Below are 20,415 nucleotides of genomic sequence, written 5' to 3' on the forward strand. Positions count from 1 at the left end.
AACACAACTCCAACGGTTCAGAGACTCAGATAAAGGTGCTGAGATTTGTCTTTTCTTTCTTTTCTTTCATTTTTTTTTCTTTTTTGCTTCAGGACATCAGCTGAGATACTTTGCAAAATTCTCAGACACATTGAAATACTGCTTTCATACATTTCTCTTTTTTTACATCTTTATTCACATACCTTAACTACACAAAATAATAGATTTCATTGAGACATTTGTATTCATGGATTTTAATCATAACATACTTTGCTATTATAAAAGAACTCTGGCATCAGCTTTCCTTTGCCTCTCTTCATTGTTATTTATATATGTTTATAAAACAGACAAATTGAGTGGATGAAGTTTCTTAGGGAAGTCTTAGGGTCTCTGCTATAAACTCTCTTAGCTTTCAATGGACCACACATTTTAAAACTTATTCTATATAAACAGCACAAAACTTCTGAGCATTTTCCATCCAGTGAATGCTGAATAAATTCTATTCAGTGGTAACACTGACTCTTTAGCTGTTTATTTGGACTTCCTCAATAGACTCATACAAATCAAACAATTTTTTAATGTGGTACCCAGGATGTATTGTAAGTCTTTGTTTATCAAGAAATTTTTAGGCCGGGCCGGAGCGAGCGGGGCCAAGAGCAAGCTGGAGCGAGCCGGGCGGAAGCAAGCGGGGCCAGAGCGAGCGGGCCGGAGCGAGCGGGGCCGGAGCGAGCGGGGCCTGAGCTAGAAAGGGGGCCTAGCCGGGCCGGAGCGAGCGGGGCCGGAGCGAGCGGGGCCTGAGCTAGAAAGAGGGCCTAGCCGGGCCGGAGTGAGCAGGGCCGGAGCGAGCAGGGCCGGAGCGAGCGGGGCCGGAGCGAGCGGGGCCTAAGCTAGAAAGGGGGCCTAGCCGGGCCGGAGCGAGCAGGGCCGGAGTGAGCGGGGCCAGAAAGAGAAAGGGGCCAAAAAAAAAAAAAAAAAAAGAAATTTTTATATGACCAACAGTTCAGTCCAGTGCCTGGTCAGATTAAAAAAGTACTACTGGATTGGTAGATGTAGACCTAGATAAATGTACATTTTAAGAAGCTTTAAAGATTCATTTATAAGGCTGGGAGTGTGGCCTAGTGGTAGAGTGCTTGTCTAGCATGCGAAACCCTGGGTCCAATTCTTTGGTACTACATACATACAAAAATCTGGAAATGGTGGTGTGGCTTAAGTGGTAGAGCTGTAGCCTTGAGAAAGCCCAAAGGCAGTGGTTAGGCCCTGATTTCAAGCCCCAGGACTGGCAGAAAATATCTAAAAATTAATTTATAAAGAAATATTAATATGTAAAATTATTTACATATTTTAAAATATGTAACATATATTTAAATATCAGTTATATTTTCCTTACTTATGGTTCAAGAAAAGGAATCAATATCTTACTAAAGAGAAAATGGTTTGGAATAAGAAAAAACAAAATACAACAAATACGTTCAGGCAAGAGAAATTACATAATAAAAAGAAAGAATGTTTAGTGAATAGAGACCAACCAAAGAAAGTCTACACCTGTTTAGTACACACTTTTAAAAAACATCATCAGTCCTTGCTTGAGTGCATACAGAATATGCAGATACAAAGACTGAGTGTACACAAAGACGAGGCCCTGTGTCCTTCCTCAATGTAGACCCCAAGTTATATTGTGGGAGAGAGATTTGTGGATGTCTTAGCCTGCCTCCTTTCCTGTTCTGCTTGATAGACTGAGGAGAAGCTTTACAGTAAGACCTCTTATTCTTCCAAGGGTTAGCTACCATGGGTATAAATAGTGACATGGCAAAGAAACCACTGAAAAGTATAAGATCCTCACAGCCCTGGGAGAAAAGTTGCTCCTTTGTTGCCTTTGGCTCTTTTCCTACATGTACAAGGGAGTTGCCTGCCTAAGACACAAAAACTGCATAAACATAAAGTTCACATGATGCCTTGCCAAAAGCTGGATGGGCCTTGAGATGAGGTGTGAAGCTTGTGTCACTGAGCCCCATATGCGCCCCCCTACACACATGGACTTCCTTTGAGTGGGGTGTGTCATGCATCTGCAGAGGAAAGCCCAGTGGGGAAGTTTTATGACCTTGAGAAGATGAATATAAACTAATCTCTCTCTGCATCTTATATACCTTTTCTTCCTTCTCTCCATACATATGTCTTTTACTTCCTCCTTCCTTCCTTCCCTTTCTTTTTTCCTTGTCTTCCTAATTCTAGCTCTCATCCTTTAATTCTCTCATTTATAATTTTTTTTTCCTGGCCTCAATCTTATGAATCTTTCAAACTAGGGTCATCTTTGGCTTATGACACACATAGGACAAACATGACTTCTCCCTTGGACAGTCTTCATGTACTGACACATACTGACTTCATATTCAGTATGTGCACAGTCCTCTGGGGCCTATTATCGTGTTTCCAGATCTATGTGGTTCTCATTATCATGTGGCCAGGTGTCTTCGCATTTTTATTCCCCAAGTGGGGTAGTTTTCTTCCCCTTTATAGGCATTCAAACACTGAAGAGAATATATCCAGTGTCTCCCAGCTGGTTATTTTATTAAGTTTTCAGTGCTGGTTTTATATTAACAAAAGAAAAATACTAACATTCCATGGCTGCATTGCAAGATAATTTATAGGATTGGTTACAGAAATGAAGTTTAAAATGGAAGGATATTTCCAATTGGAAATTATAAAGCATGATAAGAAAACATTTCAACTGTGTTATTAGTATTATAATTTGTTCATTGATATTTTGTTGGTTACTAATGCATTCCTAAGTACTCATTTCTCTCTTCTACTCTGAGAATCTAGTGATGAGAATTTTCTCTAAGTTTCCTGAGAAGTATGTCTAACATTATTTTAAAAGGTATCAGTAATGACGATAAAAGCTAAGCTGCTATAACAAAGATACCTACCTCACCACCACCAAATATATCACTTGAATAGGACTGAAGTTCATTTCTTGCATATAAATAGTGACAGGTAATTTTTCTTCACTGAAACAAGGAAGTAATTCGTGTCATTTTTCGTTTTCTCCTTTGGTCCTGGGGCTTGAACTCAGGGCCTGGGCACTGGGTGCTGTTCCTGAGCCCCTTTTTGCTCAAGGCTAGCATTCTACCACTTGAACCACAGTCCTACTTTTGGCTTTTTCTGAGTTGTCTAGTGGAGATGAGAATATCATGGACTTTTCGGCCCAAGTTGGCTTCAAACTGTGATCCTTAGATCTCAGCCTCCTGAGTATCTAGGATTACAAGCACAAGCTAAGTGGCACCTGGCTGAATTAGTGTCATTCTATCTTGCTGCTGTGCCATCCCTAAAATGTCATCTTCATACAAATGACTAAAGATGTTTTATTCTTTTAAGATATAGTGATAGAGAAAAACAAGGCTTACAAAAGCAAATCAACTTGCCTGAATGAGCACAACCAAGGGAAAGGGGGAAGGGAAAGGGAATGCTGAAGAAAAGTGCTAACTCAGGTAATTAGAACACAAGATTTTATGTGTGTATATGTGCCAGTATTGGGCTTGACTCAGAGCCTCATGCTCTGACTTGGGTTTTCCACTCAAGATTGGTACTATTAACACTGGAGCTGTTTCTCCACTGCTGGTTAATTGAAGATTGGAGTTTCATGGACTTTTCTTCTCAACTCACATTGAACTGCAATCCTCTTATCTCAGGAGTCGAGAGCTAGTAATACAGTCATGAGCCACCTGTGTCCAGAAGGCAACTGAGATTTTTAACAGAGCACATTAAAGAAGAAAGGAACACATTCAAATACTTAGCATCCTTGTTTCCCACAGAGATATAGGAGAACATGTCTGCACTAGGACTAGCAAGTAAGGGAGTACTTTGATAATGTAAGCAGCCAGATTTTTCACTGCCAACTAAAAAGTGACAAATAAGAAAGCTGGATGGTAAATTGAGCCCCGTGGCCTATCACTGGTCTCTCATGCCTATAATCCTAGCTACACAAGAGGATGGCATCTAAGCACTGCTCTTCAAAGTCAGCATAGGTAGAAAAGACTCTTATCTCCAATTAACTACCAAATAAACTTGCCAATATTGGAGTCGTGGCTCAAGTGGTAGAGCACTAGCCTTGAACACAAAGAGGCTCAGGGACAGCATATAGGCACTGAGTTCAAGACTAAGGAGTAGCACAAGACAAAAAAAATCTTGTGAGGCCGGGCTGGAATCCTAGGTGTCAGTTTGAATGTATATTCTTAAAGTACCTATAGATGGACAGAGAAACAAATGGGTGTTTGGGTATGCACACATGTATACATTTTATACTTGCCTTTGTGGCAAGACTAAGCTGTAGGACATCTACCTAGATTTTGGGTAGGCAACACTTTGGTTCCATAAATAGAACCAAAGCTCGTTGAAGAAGTAGTTGACTTCAGAACTGTGACAAAAATAGGAAGTCCCTGAGAAAGTATTGGTTGACAAACAAACAAATAATAGCATGGGAACTTTAGGAGGTGTGGCCAAAAATACACTGAGTAACAAGATAAATTATGATAGTTCTGGCTTATAACACATAAGATTAACAAAAACCTATGGCTCTACAGTGTTATAAAGAATAACTAAAAAAATATAATGGAGAAGGAACAATTACTCTATTCAGAAGAATTTTTGTTAAGGCAAAAGAGAAGATAGAAATAAAAACCACTATTTAAAACACCACAGTTGTTTCTAGACAAATGTTTCTAGACAAATTGTATCAAAGTGTCTCATTGAAGCTACATATTAATTATAAGGAGAAAGAGCAACTTTTACAGTCAAGGAAACTGAAGATACCACATAAACCACCAGAAGATACTCATTAATCAACCAGATCAGAGGCAATACCATCAGATTTGTCCCTAATTATTTTCTCAATTGGCTATTTGTTGTTTCATTGACTTCGGCTTTCTTTTTTTAGGTTCATGAAGGTCTTTGTATCCCAAGGAAAATATTATTAACAAATCCATGTTTGGGCATACTGGAGTAAAACTTTCTGAAAAGAGAAAGCTTAATGGAAAACAGCATGAAAATAATAATACAGTGAAAGTGAAAGGAAATTCTTTTTTAAGTTTAATTAATTATCAGGAATGGAAATGGACATTATTTCAAGTTCTACAAAATTCAAAGGCTCATATACATATATAATTTGAATAATTGAAAAGTAGCCCAAAATATCTCTCTCCCTCTCTCTCTCCCTCTCTCTCTCTCTCTCCCTCTCTCTCTCTCTCATCTTTAAGGAGTTTTTCTTGGTGAAGACAGAATGAAGTCAATCATATTCAATTGAGAATAGGGATTTGGTTGAGAGGATGGAAGAAAATAATGAAAGTGTGACATCAATCTGATTTGTTCAATGGTAACTCCTTCCTGCAATTATTTCAAGATAAATAAAAATGTAATTTAAACAAAATGATTAAGGAAAAAAGAGCTCCTTATCTTCAGCTTTTACATTAGGCTGGTTTTGTCTTTGGACAATGGAATGAATATTTACAAAGGGAACACAGCACAAGCTTGAACAACTCTTGCAAATGAGATTTCTTTGCTTTTCTGCTTTTGTCAGTGGCATGAGAACATGTTTGGGCTCTCAGCCGGGGTGATGAGAGGCACCTGGAAAAGAGCCAAGCCACCTTGATACCTGAAGATGAGGCCAGCCTAGAATACCCACAGCCAGGTGGCCATCAGACAAAAGTGAATACAACCCAGAAGAGCTACAGAAACAGCTAGGTCCAGCTCACATCACTGACACATGCTCTTGATGGAAGTATAAAGTGGCAGTATCACTTTGGGAAAGCTTTTGGAAATATCTACTAAAGTGTATGTCCAATACCTCATACTCCAGTAATGTACATATCCAGCAGCAGTGTATGAATAAGCTCATCAAGAAATATGTGCATGGCAGGTTTATAATTCCAGAGAAGAAGGAACAACCACAAATGTGTATTGAGAATACAGTGAGTAAGTATGACATAAACTTTTGCTTCCCAGATGGCTATGGATGACTCCTGCACAAAGGGGGCCATTTCTGTATAATTTTTAGAAAATTCTGAACCAGGCAAAATGGGTCATGGTAGTCAAATACAGAATCATGGTTACATTTAAGAGAAATGAAGAGACAAGAAGAGAGTGTTCAGACAATGACTGTTGACTGACGTGTTCTGGAGTTTGTGGTGGTCACTTGGCAATATTTGCTTTGCTGAAATTCCTGTGAATTTACTTTTAAAGTGCTAGGGAAGCACTTTAACCACTAGGCCAAACTCCCGGCCCCAGGTCTAACATTTTTAAGCTATGGAATAAACAAAACTTCTTTATATTCTCTTTCCCTCAGTCTTCACTCTGGTGAGAATTACGTGTGTTTGCGCTTTTGCTTTTTGTGCCTGTACTGGGGCTTGAACTGAAGCTCTGATGCTTTCACTTGGCTTCATCTCTCATTATTGGCACCCTAACCTTTGAACTGTACCTCCACTTCAGCTTTTTTTTTTCTAAGTTAATTGGAGACAAGAGTCTCAAGGACTTTTCTTCCTGGATTGGCTTCAAACTAAGATCCTCAGATCAGTTTCCTGGGTAGCTAGCTAGGATCACAGGCATGAGCCACCAGCACTTGTCCTCACCCTAGAATCTTTCCTTATTTTTTTTTAACTTTTACTCCTTTAAAGGGTACATGGAAAGTTCTTCAAGTAATTTAAGATTGCCTTTTATCATATAAGAGTGGAAAAATCCAAAGAGAACAGACTGTGATGTAAGAGGCACCTCAAAAGATGTTGCTTCTAGGTTTTGTGAATTAATTTAAAGTCTTCCAATTTTGTATCTGTATCCTATGACCTAAACTATATTTTTTGCTTGCAATCCCTTTGTAATCACCTGTTTTCAGGAGAAAGAGACAATTCTGCTAACCCTCTTATGTAGAAGGCAAGCTGTCCACTCAGAAAGCAAACAACAAGAAATACAGGAGACCACTTTGCTCCTATGCTGTCCCAGTAATAAAGTGTTAACCACACTTCCAGAATTCCTCCAGGCTCAAAGACTGAGCTAATGGTCAATCAGGTTACATACCTGCAAGCTGGGACTGTTTGTATTCTATTATCTGTCTCACCCCTCCCTCCCATTCTCCCTATTTAACCTGAAACCAATGGCTATACGTCTGAAGGCAGGTGAAGTGCCATCTTCCATGGCTGCCCTTCACCAAGTATCTTTATTTGGCATAGGAGGGCAAGTGGCTGGAACTAATTTGGGAAAACTAGATGTTGGGCATGAGGTCTAAAATCCCAGTTTCAATGCCACACAGCCCTTGTGCAGCCATTAATTAACACTTTTGGTCAGGCCAAGACCTTCCACTTGCTGCGGGCCCCCAAGAGGCACTGCTCAGTGTTCTGGGGAACTAACAATGGGTAAGACACAGAGACACTATATGAATCAATCTGCTTTATGCAGACTGTTAGATTTTTCCTTCAGATTTGGTTCAGCTTGTTGGCAATGCTTGTGTAAGCCCAAATTGCACTTAATTACAAATAATTTTGGAGCTTCTTGGCAGCCCAGAACAAGTTGAAATTAGAGAAAAGCAAGTATATTTATGTGATGAATAATATTAGGACCCAGGGGGCATTTAGAAGATGGAAAAAAGGAGTGGGTTAATTTTGAACCATTTTCAATTTCCATACCAGTCATTACCCATATTAGTGGATTTATTATGTTCTTTTTCTTTTCTAATAAGAACCTTGTAAAATTCAGCATATAATCAAGCAACCTAATAATTACTGTATTTAGGGGCAAATGTTAGATCCTAGACAGAGACCATTTATTATATCCTGTTCCCTAAAGTTTGACTGAATGGATATTTTTCTGCTTCCTCATTAATAATCATAATAAGTAAACTGCAAGAAAGAGGAGGAAAGAACCCAACAAATCAAAACCTAGAAAACTGGAAAGGTCAGGGCCATAAAGGATCCTGCCATTACTCATAGACTGGGTGAGATATTAGAATTATGATTCTTAATTTTTATGACCAAAATTCTAAAGGGAACAAAACTGGCACCAAATGAATCCATTCAATTCACATGGAAGCTCAGATGGAAAAGAGCAAAATAAATAATTCTCTTGAATCTGCCTTTTGTCAATTCAAGCCCATAATTGTAAGCCTCCCTGGAGACTACAGATCACAAAACAAAAGCTAAATGTGACCAATAATTTTGAATGTTTGCTAATCTTTTGTCTTTATGCTGTAAGGAATAGTTAGAAAAATATTGTATGATGAAATTGCTTTGGTTAAATTTGTACTTTATGATGGCATCAACATTCAGTAATTCTAGTTCAGGATGTGAGCTACATGAATAATTACATCTCGATTATTTATTTCCTTTCCCTCCCTCCCTCTCTCCCTCCCTCCCTCCCTCCCTCTCTCCCTCCCTCCCTCCCTCCCTCGCTCCCTCCCTCCCTCCCTCCCTCCCTTCCTTCCTTCCTTCCTTCCTTCCTTCCTTCCTTCCTTCCTTCCTTCCTTCCTTCCTTCCCTCTCATTCTTTTTCCCTTCTCCACTCCTTTCCTTTCCCCTTATCTTTGCAAAAAGCTCTTTCATTTCTTTGGATTACACTACATTTTTTTTGCTAATTTCCCCAAAGCACATTATTATTTACCAGAGTTGTTCACAAGATATATTACCAGTACCAAAACTGTAATACAATATAATTACCCATCAACTGCATAGGTCATTTTGAGCTACCTTGTAATCATGACTTGGCTTTCATTCCATAAACGGCTTCATCTATGACCATAGCAGTCTGCTATGGAAGGGTTAAATTTTATATTATCAATGCCTTTTCCTTTTTTTGTTTCTTTTTGGGGGGGGGGGCGGGGCGGGTTATGGGGCTTGAACTCCTGTTCCTGAGCTCTTCAGCTCAAGGCTACCACGCTACCCCTGGGCCTGGGCTTTGTCCCTAGGCTCTTCAGCTCAAGGCAACCACTCTATGAGTAAGCCAGGCACCACTTCCTGTTTTCTAGAGGTTAATTGGAGATAAGGGTCTCAGATCCTGTTTGTCCAGGCTGGCTTTGAACCTTGATCCTCAGATCTCAGCTGCCTGAGAAACTAGGATTACAGGTGTGAGCTGCTGTGCCAGGCCCTGGCCTTTGAATATTTTTACACCCACGTGAAACCCGTAGCTTTGTTCATATTAGGGTTTTCTTTCCTCTGGATAAAATCTGGACATTTAGAGGAGTATTTAAAGACATCATTTCTTTTCTTCTCTTCTCTTCTTTTCACTTCTCTTTTCCTTTCTTTTCTTTTCTTAAGTATTCCCTGAAGGCTAAACCAACAAGAACTCACTCTCTGTTTTTGAAAACTTAGAACAGTTGGAAACTTTTGACCAACCACTTAGTGCCAACAGTACCCTTGATCTTCTCTTTATAATACATGGAATTTACACTCTACAAGCCAGATTCAGTCCCTATGGACCTTGGCTGGGGAATACAGGAAGAGTTCTCCCCATGTCTGCTGGGAACATTTTCCGGCCAGAATGCATAAAACCATGGAGAATATCTCTCCTGTTGAGTCTTCTGAGGAAGATAATCTATTACCCTCAAGGCATTTGGCACCAGAAGGAAGAAGAGAAAGACACAACGCCCCACACACATCCCTGCATGCCATGATACTAACAGGAGTTACATTTGAAAATCTTCCAAAAGCCAGATCCTGGAACATGGCTCATTTTCTCCACAAGTTTAGCATTTCTCAGAAGGCAACATAAAAAGAGAGAGAAAAATGGGATGTAAATCATGATCTTTAATATATATGTATATATGTGTGTGTGTGTGTGTGTGTGTGTGTGTGTGTATGTGTGTCAAAAGAATGGTTAAGTACATTGTATTTGCATATCCTTTCTGAAGAGTACCATCAGCTAGGTTTTCAAACTTCAAGCTACAGCATTCCTGTCTTTTAAATCCTCCCTTCGTTGGCCAGATCAAATCAGCCTATCCAAGTGACCCTCAACTTTAACACTTCAAAACAGAATTCTTTTTATTATCACCACAATTTTTTTGTCAGCAATCCAGAGAAAGCCAATGAAAACCAGGACCCAAGTTAATGCCTTCAGAGAAACCGGATACTGAGCAACTAGGCTGGGCCCCACACATCATTAAGGGACTATGGCCATAAGAACTCACATTAAAAATTGAAATCCATTTTGTGAAAGGCAGACCTCAGTTGTTTTTTTTTTTTAAGTCCAGAGCCATTGCAGCAAAAGGGTAATAAAAATGTATGTATGAACCTTATGGTGGTCAGATTGTTCCAAAACCCTCCATCCAAGATATGGTACCTACCTGTTTATGTAAATGCCAGTACAAATGTTCTTATCAGATTCCTAGTGGAATACTAATACTCTGATAGAATAATTTGGCAAATAGTATGAACACATGCAAATTCCAAAAAAATGAACTTGAAATGAAATGTTTGCTACAGACGAAAACAGGGATTATAGCTGCATGTGGATGTATTTTGGAGGTAGAGGTCAGTCAGTCACTCTAGCAATAATCATTGGAATGAAAAGAAATTTGGGGGGAAAAAAAAGAAAAAAAACTGGTCATCCATTGGTTCCATGCTTGTACTCCCAGAGAATAGAATGTCATATGCCATATACTTGTATACTTATGCAAACGCAAGGATGGACACAGCAGCAAGTTTTAATTTGGATTGATTGCATTTGAATGTGAGGGGTGTGTGTGTGTGTGTGTGTGTGTGTGTGTGTGTGTGTGTATGCTCATGCAATTATACTTACCTAGAAAAATTCTATAAATAGCTAAGAATTTCCTTCCCCGGGAAATGGAATACACTATATGCATTTAACTAGTCTTCATGTTTGGGATATTTTGGTAGCTTTTTTTTGGTTGGTCAAGACAAACTACACACACACACACACACACACACACACTCTCTCTCTCTCTCTCTCTCTCTCTCTCTCTCTCTCTCTCTCTCTCTCTCTCTCTCTCTTTCTCTCTCTCTCGCAAAAGATGGTGTGGTAAGTGAAGATGCAACCATAAAGGTAATTGTGGGACGCTGCTGCTGCACGATCGCGACCGGGAGCATCTGAGTAATAGCTTATCAAGTATACAATTAAAAATGGCCTCTAACAAAACTACATTGCAAAAAATGGGAAAGAAACAAAATGGAAAGAGTAAAAAAGTTGAAGAAGCAGAGCCTGAAGAATTTGTGGTGGAAAAAGAACTGGACCGGCGTGCAGTGAATGGGAAGGTAGAATATTTCCTGAAGTGGAAGGGATTTACAGATGCTGATGATACTTGGGAACCTGAAGAAAATTTAGATTGTCCAGAATTAATTGAAGCATTTCTTAATTCTCAAAAAGCTGGTAAAGAAAAGGATGGTACAAAAAGAAAATCTTTATCAGACAGTGAATCTGATGACAGCAAATCAAAGAAAAAATGAGATACTGCTGACAAACCAAGGGGCTTTGCTAGAGGTCTAGATCCTGAAGGAATCATTGGTGCCACAGACAGCAGTGCAGAATTGATGTTTCTCATGAAATGGAAAGATTCAGATGAAGCTGACTTGGTGCTGGCAAAAGAGGCAAATATGAAGTGTCCTCAGATTGTAATTGCTTTTTATGAAGAGAGACTAACTTGGCATTCTTGTCCAGAAGATGAAGCTCAATAATTGTTTGCATTGTTTTTTATAGATATTTATACATATATATAAAATCTGAGTCTTGATTTTTGAATTAATGGTGTGAAACAACTACATTCTAATGAAAATCAAGTTTGATATGTTGGTTTTGAAAGTAGTATTGGGAGTTGTTGAGTTTGGTTTTTTTCCCCTCAATAGCACTGGTTACTTTGAGCAAATATAATTAAGGCTTTCTGTAGTTGCTTCCTTTAATACCATGGTATATTTCCTCTGTATTCAGGAACAGATTTTTTTTTAATAAGGCAACTTTTTCTGGCAATTACTTAATCAGAACAACTTGTCTTTAACTGCTATGTTGAAGGACCATCCTGAATTTTTTGTGTGTTTGTGTGTGTGTAAACAAAATACTTACATGGGTAGTTTTTTGTTTCGGAGATTTTGCTTGTTTAGAGGTGTTGGGCATCAGACCCAGAGCCTTGCATATGTAGGCAAATGATGTATCACTGTGTAACATCCCTGGCCCTTGTTTTATTTTGTTGTTGTTTAAGACAGGGTCACTAGGCAGCTCAGGCTGGCCTTGAACGTAGTAGGTAGCCAGGCTAGCCTCAACTTTAGGTCCTCCAGCCTCTGCCATAGATAGCAAATGCAATACATTTGCAAAATGTCTTGAAAGGAAAAGTGTCTTATCAACAGCTTCTCTCACCCAGATGAGACAACTAAGATAAATTTGAGTTCCTTTCATTAAAAGTTTGTGTAATGAGCATTCCTTTACAGAGTATTAGAATCTGTATACTAAAAGCTCATAGATCATGAGCTATCTAAGATTGCTCATGGAAATGTAAAATCAACTGGTTAGAGATTTCGACTATTTAGGACCTGCTGGCCTAAATGAGTGGACAAAATTTTATAATTGTTGACCTGCATGCTTTTTCTTTACCCTAACTCATTCCTAACATGTAGGCTCAGTTTTTTTCAGTATTGGGTTACTGGTTCCACAAAAGCCAGAAGAACAACTTTGTAGTAATCAGAATGTTACCCAACTGTATATTGTTTACTTTATTGTAAATAATGGTGAACAGTGGTCAATAAATAGTTTTATATTAAAAAAAAAAGGTAATTGTGGCACTGGTATGTGACTGACATCCAATGGGAACTTTCAGTTAAAAGATGTGTGCTCTTCCCTAAGCAGCCACCAGAGGAGAGGAACAACTGCACATGCACTTCGCTATTAAATAATCTTTCCTAGGACAGATTTTTCTAGATTCTCTCTCTGTGTGTGTGTGTGTGTGTGTGTGTGTGTGTGTGTGTGTGTGTGTGTGTGTGTGTGTGTATCTGTGTCTGTGTCTTTGTATGTATGCTGAGCATCAGGTTTGAAATCATGGCCTGATTACTGCTCCTTAGCTTTACTGTTCAAAGCTGATATGTAACTACTTGAGCCACATCTCCATTTCTAGTTGGTTTTAGGTATTAATTGATATAAAATTCTTATGGACTTTATTGCACAAACTGGCTTCAAATCAAGACCCTTTGATCTCAGCTTCCTCAATGACAAATATTACATTGCACTTCTCCCCTCCCACCCAAAACAACCCATTCATCAGAACAGCATCTCTTGTCAAACTTAGACTCAGTTTTAATGGATGCCATGTTCACAGGAATGCTTTGCAGGTTTAGAATTTTCATTAAAGTAGTAAGTACATCAATTCAATCAAATGAAATGTTTTAATTTTCTTGTTAAGGAAATACGTGCATTTTGGTAGATACTATCACCAAAGCAATGCTTGCTTTGCAGCCAGTTAGTATTTTCCAAGAACTTCAGCAAATATTTTCAAACACTTCTACCTTAAATTAACTCATGTGAAATAACCTTAGTTCTGTATATGCCTGTTATATTCCTTGCTTGGAAGTTCATAGCATAAGTGATCAAAGAGAAAAAAATAACGCTATGAACAATAATGTGTCACAATTTCGTGTGTGTGTGTGTGTGTGTGTGTGTGTGTGTGTGTGTGCGCGTGCGCCAGTACTGGGAAAATAGGTCTGGGTAGTCTTAGCTGACACTCTGCTACTTGGCTCACACCAATTTTGCTCTTTTTTTTTTTCTGATTAGAGATAAGAGTCTCCTATACTTTTCTGTCCCTGGAGCTTAGCTTCAAACCTGGATCCTCATATCTCAGCCTTCTGAGTAACTCTGATTACAGGCACAAACCACCAATGCCTGGCTCCAACAAGTTCTTACTGATGTTCTTATTTTAAGCATTTGTTGATCTGTGACTGTTTGTGCAGCAGTCTGGCCCAAGATGACTGGATTCCCAACACTGCCTTTGACGTAAGTGATCAGGGTCCCTGTGCCCTCTGATTAAATAAATGAGCTTTTTATGATCATTATCACACCTGGCTCCAGAGAAACATCTGCCTTTCATTTAAAACTCCCTCCAAAAATGTGGCCTAGGAAGATTGTTAGACATGTTTTGTTTCTTCTCCTTTGCTTCACTGGTGGAGCCTTTTTAATATATCAAACAGGTCATTTCTAAGAACCTCTGGTACTAAAGGACTATAGGTACTAACTCTACTTTTCTGAGAATTGTACTTCTCTGTAGGCCAGTTTTAAAGGCTATCAACAATGCTTTTAATTCTAAAAATCATATTCACTATAGATTCTTAAAACTCTTTGGAGGTAACACCTTAATTTTTTCTACCCAAACTCCTTTGGACATTGAAAACAATGATTTTCTTTTATTATTCTATTTTATTAGGGAGTCATTTAAATGGTGATAAAAGCATGCTTACACTCCAGGGCCATCGTGCACTTAAAACCATGTACAAGGTCCCAGTGTTTAGCTCTGAACAGTCAGATAAGAGAAGATACGAAGAACCTTGGTATGAGTGGCTCTTTCTGCATGCAGGCACATGAATGACTACCAGAAGCATAAGGACTAACAGGAGGAGTTAAACCGAAATGTGTAGGCCCTGTGACTTCCTCTCTTAAGCACCTCAATGTGCTTTCCCCCTGGAAAATGCATCCAGCTGCATACGTTCTATTTCTACACATCTGCTCTGCATCACTGTAGTTTCTAAATTAAAGGGTAAATTGTGAGCAGTGTTTTCAAGAAGACGTGAAGTATAGTAGGTAGAGGTATCAATCATGATATTAGAAAAGGCAATGTCATGTTGTGAAGTACTATGTGGATTTTGTTTTAAATGCTCTTTTATTCTACAAACAGGTTGAGTCATCATCAGGAAATCAGTTTCCCTCAGATAAGCTAGCATCAAATCCTGTGTGTGTGTGTGTGTGTGTGTGTGTGTGTGTGTGTGTGTGTGTGTGTGTACTGGGCCTTGAACACATGGCTTAGCAGCTATACCTCAGCATTTCTACTCAAGGCTAGTGCTCTACCACTTGAGTCACAGCTCCACTTCTGGATTTGGGTTATTAATTGGAAATAAGAGCCTCATAGACATTAGTGCCCAAGCTGACTTCAAACCAGATCCTCAGACCTCGGCCTCCTGAAGAGCCAGGATTATAGACGTGAACCACCAGCCCCTAGCAGCTAGCACCAACTTACCATGAGCAGATGTGTGTGAGAGAAAAATGCTTCTCCAAACCACATAGTTATATTGAACACATACTGAACATTATTTTCTGAGGCAGAGGCAAAGCCTATAGGAGCTCAACTCTCCCTGTAAAGCTAGTGCACTATTACGATAACCCTAGTTAGAAATTCTCCAGCCTAGCATAGCTGTTTCTCATGAGATCAACATGGAACATCATGGTAGGCTCAGAGCTTGGATCCTTTGTAGAGAAGTAGCACTTGGTTCTCACTGTAGAGACACAACAGGATCCAGCAGGCCAAAGCAGAATGAGATGGCCAAGTTCTGAGCAGAGCTGACTTTCCTTCCAGGCTGTTCGTGACCTTAATCTATGTGAACCCGCTTTGTAACGCAGTTGTTTTGAGAACATGGCCAGGCTCGAGATACTGGTCCCTAAGCTTCATCATTGCCTAGTGTCTGAAGCTCAAACCACTTGTCTGCCCTATGGTGGAGGCAAAAGGTTTAGAGCCTACGTTTTTATGGGCACTCAGCCTAATTTTCTTGTGCTGTCTGGGAAAGGAAATCTGGAAGGTTCCTCCTACACAAATTCACAACTTTATTTATTTTCCTTTCAAGTCTCCTTCTGAGGCCAAGGCGTTGGTGAGATGAATAGTCCGTTTATTGCCCTGGGTTAGTACATCCTGGCTGTCATTGCGCAATGTGTTTTTATGTGTGAACTTGGAAGCTAAGAGAAGAACACTCAGAGAGGAGGCGAATGTGGGGGAGAGGGGTGCGTGACACAAACAGCCAGTGGCAATGAATGAATGGCCTTGTCTGCAGACTTGACTTCCAGGGTGACAGGGTCATAGAAGATGCTCGCTTGAATCCTACCAGGCGACAACTGGGAGGAAATAACAATGCTAGAAGAAAAGAGATGGAGGGTAACGACCAGCATGCAGCTAATAAAGACATAATTTAATCAGTCAGGGTTCACTTGGGATCTCTACAACTCAAGGGTAATTTGTCAATTCAGGAAGAGCCGGAGGAGAAGCTAAACCATGTAGCTGAGTGGAAGGGAACATTGTTATAAAATATATACATATATAATATATTTGTGCATAGAATGGCTGGGTGTATTTGGCTCACAGCTGGAATCCAAGTCACTCAAGAGGCAGCAATTTAAGAATTACAGCTTGTGGAGGGACATTTGTGAGCCTCTTACCTCCAATGAACCAGTAAAAAAAAGCTCCAGCTGGAGATGTGGCTCAAGTGGCTGAACGATAGCCTTGAGGGAAAAAGCTAAGAGTCCTGAGTTCAAGCCTCAGTAGTAGCTCTAACTAAATAAGTAAATGAGTAAACAAAATAACGCATAATGAGACTCATCTGTCCAGGTTCCATTTTAAGAAAATGCAAACCAAATGCACATGACTCTGTCAGGGGCAAACTTGCATAATTCAACATTTACATAGGTGACTCCAGGAGACCAGCCCCTGAGCTTGGCTTGATAGGACACAACTGGAGAGAATGGAGTTGGGGAGAGGCACAAGGCAGACACGAGTGAGGGTTACTAGCATGGAGACTAAACACTTCTGATGGGCCTTCCCTCCAGCCCAGGATGCAGGAGCCCACCAATACTTTATCCCACCTCCCTCCCCTCAGTCTCCCTCTGCAGGCAACATTTCTAGTTATTTGTCACTAGAACCCAGGCAAGTAGAAACTGTTTCTGGGCCCCACAATCTGGTTGCTATGTTGCCTCGCTAACAACAGATCCACTTGTGGGTGACTCCTGCAACATGCCCTATTTCTTCTTTGCTTTATTTGTTAGTGAACTCCAAACTAAAGTTTTAATCCACCTTTACCAGAAATTTCATCAGTGTACCTTGTGGTACACTTATCCCGTGTTCAACTCCTCTCATTTGGTTTTATTTGATGTCATTTTTCTATTTCACATATAGTTCAAGAAACATTTTAAACTCTTTGGTACAAGGCCTTAATATTTGCCTTACTTTCAAAAATGTGTGTGTGTGTGAGTGTGTATGTGTGTGTGTGTGTGTGTGTGCAAGCCTCAGTATCTGCCTTTTCTAGTGCATATGATCATGTGTATGTGTGCTCATTAGTGTCTACATATTATATATTACAAAAAGAAAGTTCTACTTTACATGGACCAAATGGTGCCTCCATTTATTTATCCATTTAGCCATTCCTTTCGAGTCTTCAGTGATTTAAAATCTTTAAACTGGGAGAAAATGAGGGTGGGGTGACACTGTTTAAAAAGAAAAGAAACTTACTCTTTAGCTGACTTATGTAACTGTAAATCACCTTTACAATTAAAAAAAAAAGCAATCTTTTGCTTATTCCACACGTCTAAATGGAAAGCAGAGGTGTGCCTGTTCCTATTTGTATATTCGAGCCCCTTTCTGTATCGAATCCTAATCCCTCGGTAGATGTGGATCCAGTCACTCACATCCCTTCAAAGCAAGACTTTAATAAGTACAGAGGTGATTCAGGTTCCTAGGATGGGACCCATTTGGATTTAACTTATTAACTTCGTCAATTCTCATAATGGCCACCAGAGGGAATCAACCACTCACTCAAAGCATTCAGTGGTACTGGGCCTCCCCAGCTTGGAGCTGGCACATAGCTGGCATGTGTCTGTTTACATAGGCTAGTTTTTTTTTCTTCCCCTTTTAAAATTCCATTATAAGCTTTGAATAGCCATTATTGAATCTCCTCTTTCAACTATTAAGTGCATCAATGCATGTAAATTGTTTTACATAGAGCCTTGCCAAATAAATCTTCAGTAAAAGTGTTGTTTGTTTAAAGACAAAATCTGCCTCTGCAGCACATTTTATCCTAAGCTCACAAACATTCCTCCTTCCTCAACTTCCTCACTGCTAGGATTACAGACATGCACTGCACATAGGTTAAGTTACTTTTATTATTGACATTCACATCTTTTTTTCTAAGAGAAAGAGAGAGAGAGAGCGGGAAAGGGAAGAGAAAAATGAAGTGATCCACCACTTGCTGTGTTTTCTCCCTAGTATAATCTTTGCTCTGGCCATTCTGTTTAAAAGTTTCAAGACATGTTCATCATAACATTCCCAAAAGACATTCTGCTTTGAATGATTCCATCAATTACAATTTAGATGAGTGGTTCTAGCTGTTTCCTTTTTTCTTCCCAATGTGCCAGTCCAAGAGCTTAAATTGGGGGCCCAGATACTGTCTCTGAGCTTTTGAGCTTAAGACTAGTGCTCTACCACTTGAACCACAGCTCAACTTCTGGTTTTTTGTAGTACTACTTTTTTTTATTAAAGTAGTAATTGGAGATAAGAGTCTCACAGACTTTGCTCCCCAGGCTGGCTTGAAGCATGGATCTTCAGAACTCAACCTCCTGAGTAGCTAGAATTAGGGGTGGGAGCCACCAGCCCAGATATCTAATATTTTTAACTTACTTTTATTTGTGTGAAATATTACTGTATATATTCTGCCTGTCCCTAATAAAATATATTTTATGAAACATGCATAGTGTGCATACTTTATTCTTACTACCATCTCAAAGGTAGACTTTTCCTCAGTACTTAAGGTTTATCCAGCCTTCAAAATGTATCCATATCCAATATGTCTGTTTTCCCCTCTAGTAAGTTATTCACAAATTCAGCTGAGGAGATTTCCATCAAATTTCATTCAACTTCAATTATTTTTCCATATTTTCACAGATATTATTTACTTAAACCAAAAGTAAACTTTTTATATGTATTTACCAATAGTGCACAATCAAAAATTTAAAGGCAGGAGAGCGTGTTGGAACACACGTTATCTCAGCACTCTGGAAACTTAAACAGGAAGATTTAGAATTTTTTATCAGCCTGAGGTACATACAAAAAACCCAAACATGAAGATTTGGTAATATACCTCAGTGGCAGAGGGCTTCTTTGGCATGTACAGGGCCGTGAGTTCATCCCAGGAATGGCAGCATCAATCAAAAGCAAATGTCTAAACTGGTGACATTGATCAGGACATATTGTATTCATAAAGTACTTTGTTGGATGGCCAGTCCTTCATACATCTATTTAAAGATGATCATTTTAGAAAAGCAAGTGAATTGTTACAGTAGCTTACCTTGTTATCTGGTATATTGTATATATGTTTATTTGTTTATTTGAAATAGGATAAGGAAGGGGGGAAAACCAGAGGAGGGTAGAGGTGGGGGGAGGGAAATGGGGACAAAAACATGAGAAGGGACATCAATGTTTGTGAAGAAATGCACCTTCTATCTGGCGGATGTAATGTAACTCTTCTATTAATTACAATTTTAAAAAGAAAAAGAAAAGCAAGTGAAAAGGGAAAGGCAATATGCTTTAAGACCACACAGTGGCGCTAACTCATTGTATTTAAAATCAAGCTGTCTGAGAGGTCTTTAACCATAAAAAAAAAAAAAAAAAAAAAAAAAAGTGTGTGTATGTATGAGTTGCCTTCCAGGAATTAATCCAGTTTGAATGAGAGAAGCCAACATCTACACAATAAAACATTGCCAAACAATTCAGTTACAGGGAAATCACTGTTGGAAAGTGAGTTATTAGAGAAATGATCCCTAAAGGCTCTCCCATGTGATCTGAAAGTGTGACTTTGCACAGCAGTAGTGTTAACTCACTCTCAGGATGTACCAGGCCTTGCCACTTCCATTACTGTGCTTTGTTCTCCATATAATCAGGCAAGGGAGCTTTCCTTCTCTGTGTGTCATCTAAAGACCCAGACTTCTTGGCATCTAGGGGTCAAGCTCTGTAGCACCCAACCTCTGGACCTCCAGACCTTAATTGTTGCTTGTTGGAAAGGAAAAAACAGGAGGCACTGCACCTCAGCTCCTCTAGAACTCTGACCTTTAACATTCCCCAGCAACCCATTTAGGACATACCATTGTAACCAAAAATCTCCATTTTCCATTCTCTCCCCAGGAACCAGAGCAGACTAGCCTCTGAAGTGCTGACCATGCAAAAGCTCTGTCTTTCACCATCACCCCAGAATTTCCAGGGAGCCTGACTTATTCTCTGCCCCCTTCAGCCAAGGAATGGTAATTTACATCATGCATCTTGCCTCTCGTGATAGAGAAACTCCAGAAAACAAAACACCATTTGCTCATTTCTTATTCATAGAGAAGGCAATGTATAATATGACTACATATTCAGCGAGAAAGCATAAAAGGCAAATGGGAGAGCATTAACTAGGGAATGGATTTCTCAATGATATTCAATGTCTTTTATACTCCACAGTGAAAGGAGTCATGG

At 39.5% G+C, this 20,415-nt stretch overlaps 1 pseudogene; it reads left to right on the plus strand.

The window, feature by feature from the left end:
- The first annotated feature begins 11,049 nt into the window (after positions 1-11,049).
- Positions 11,050-12,213, plus strand: LOC150063123 (chromobox protein homolog 3 pseudogene; annotated as a pseudogene).
- Positions 12,214-20,415: the final 8,202 nt, after the last annotated feature.

This window comes from Megascapheus bottae, chromosome 5 (assembly GCF_031878675.1).
Source record: "Megascapheus bottae isolate mThoBot1 chromosome 5, mThoBot2.hap1, whole genome shotgun sequence".
Taxonomy (NCBI): Eukaryota; Metazoa; Chordata; class Mammalia; order Rodentia; family Geomyidae; genus Megascapheus; species Megascapheus bottae.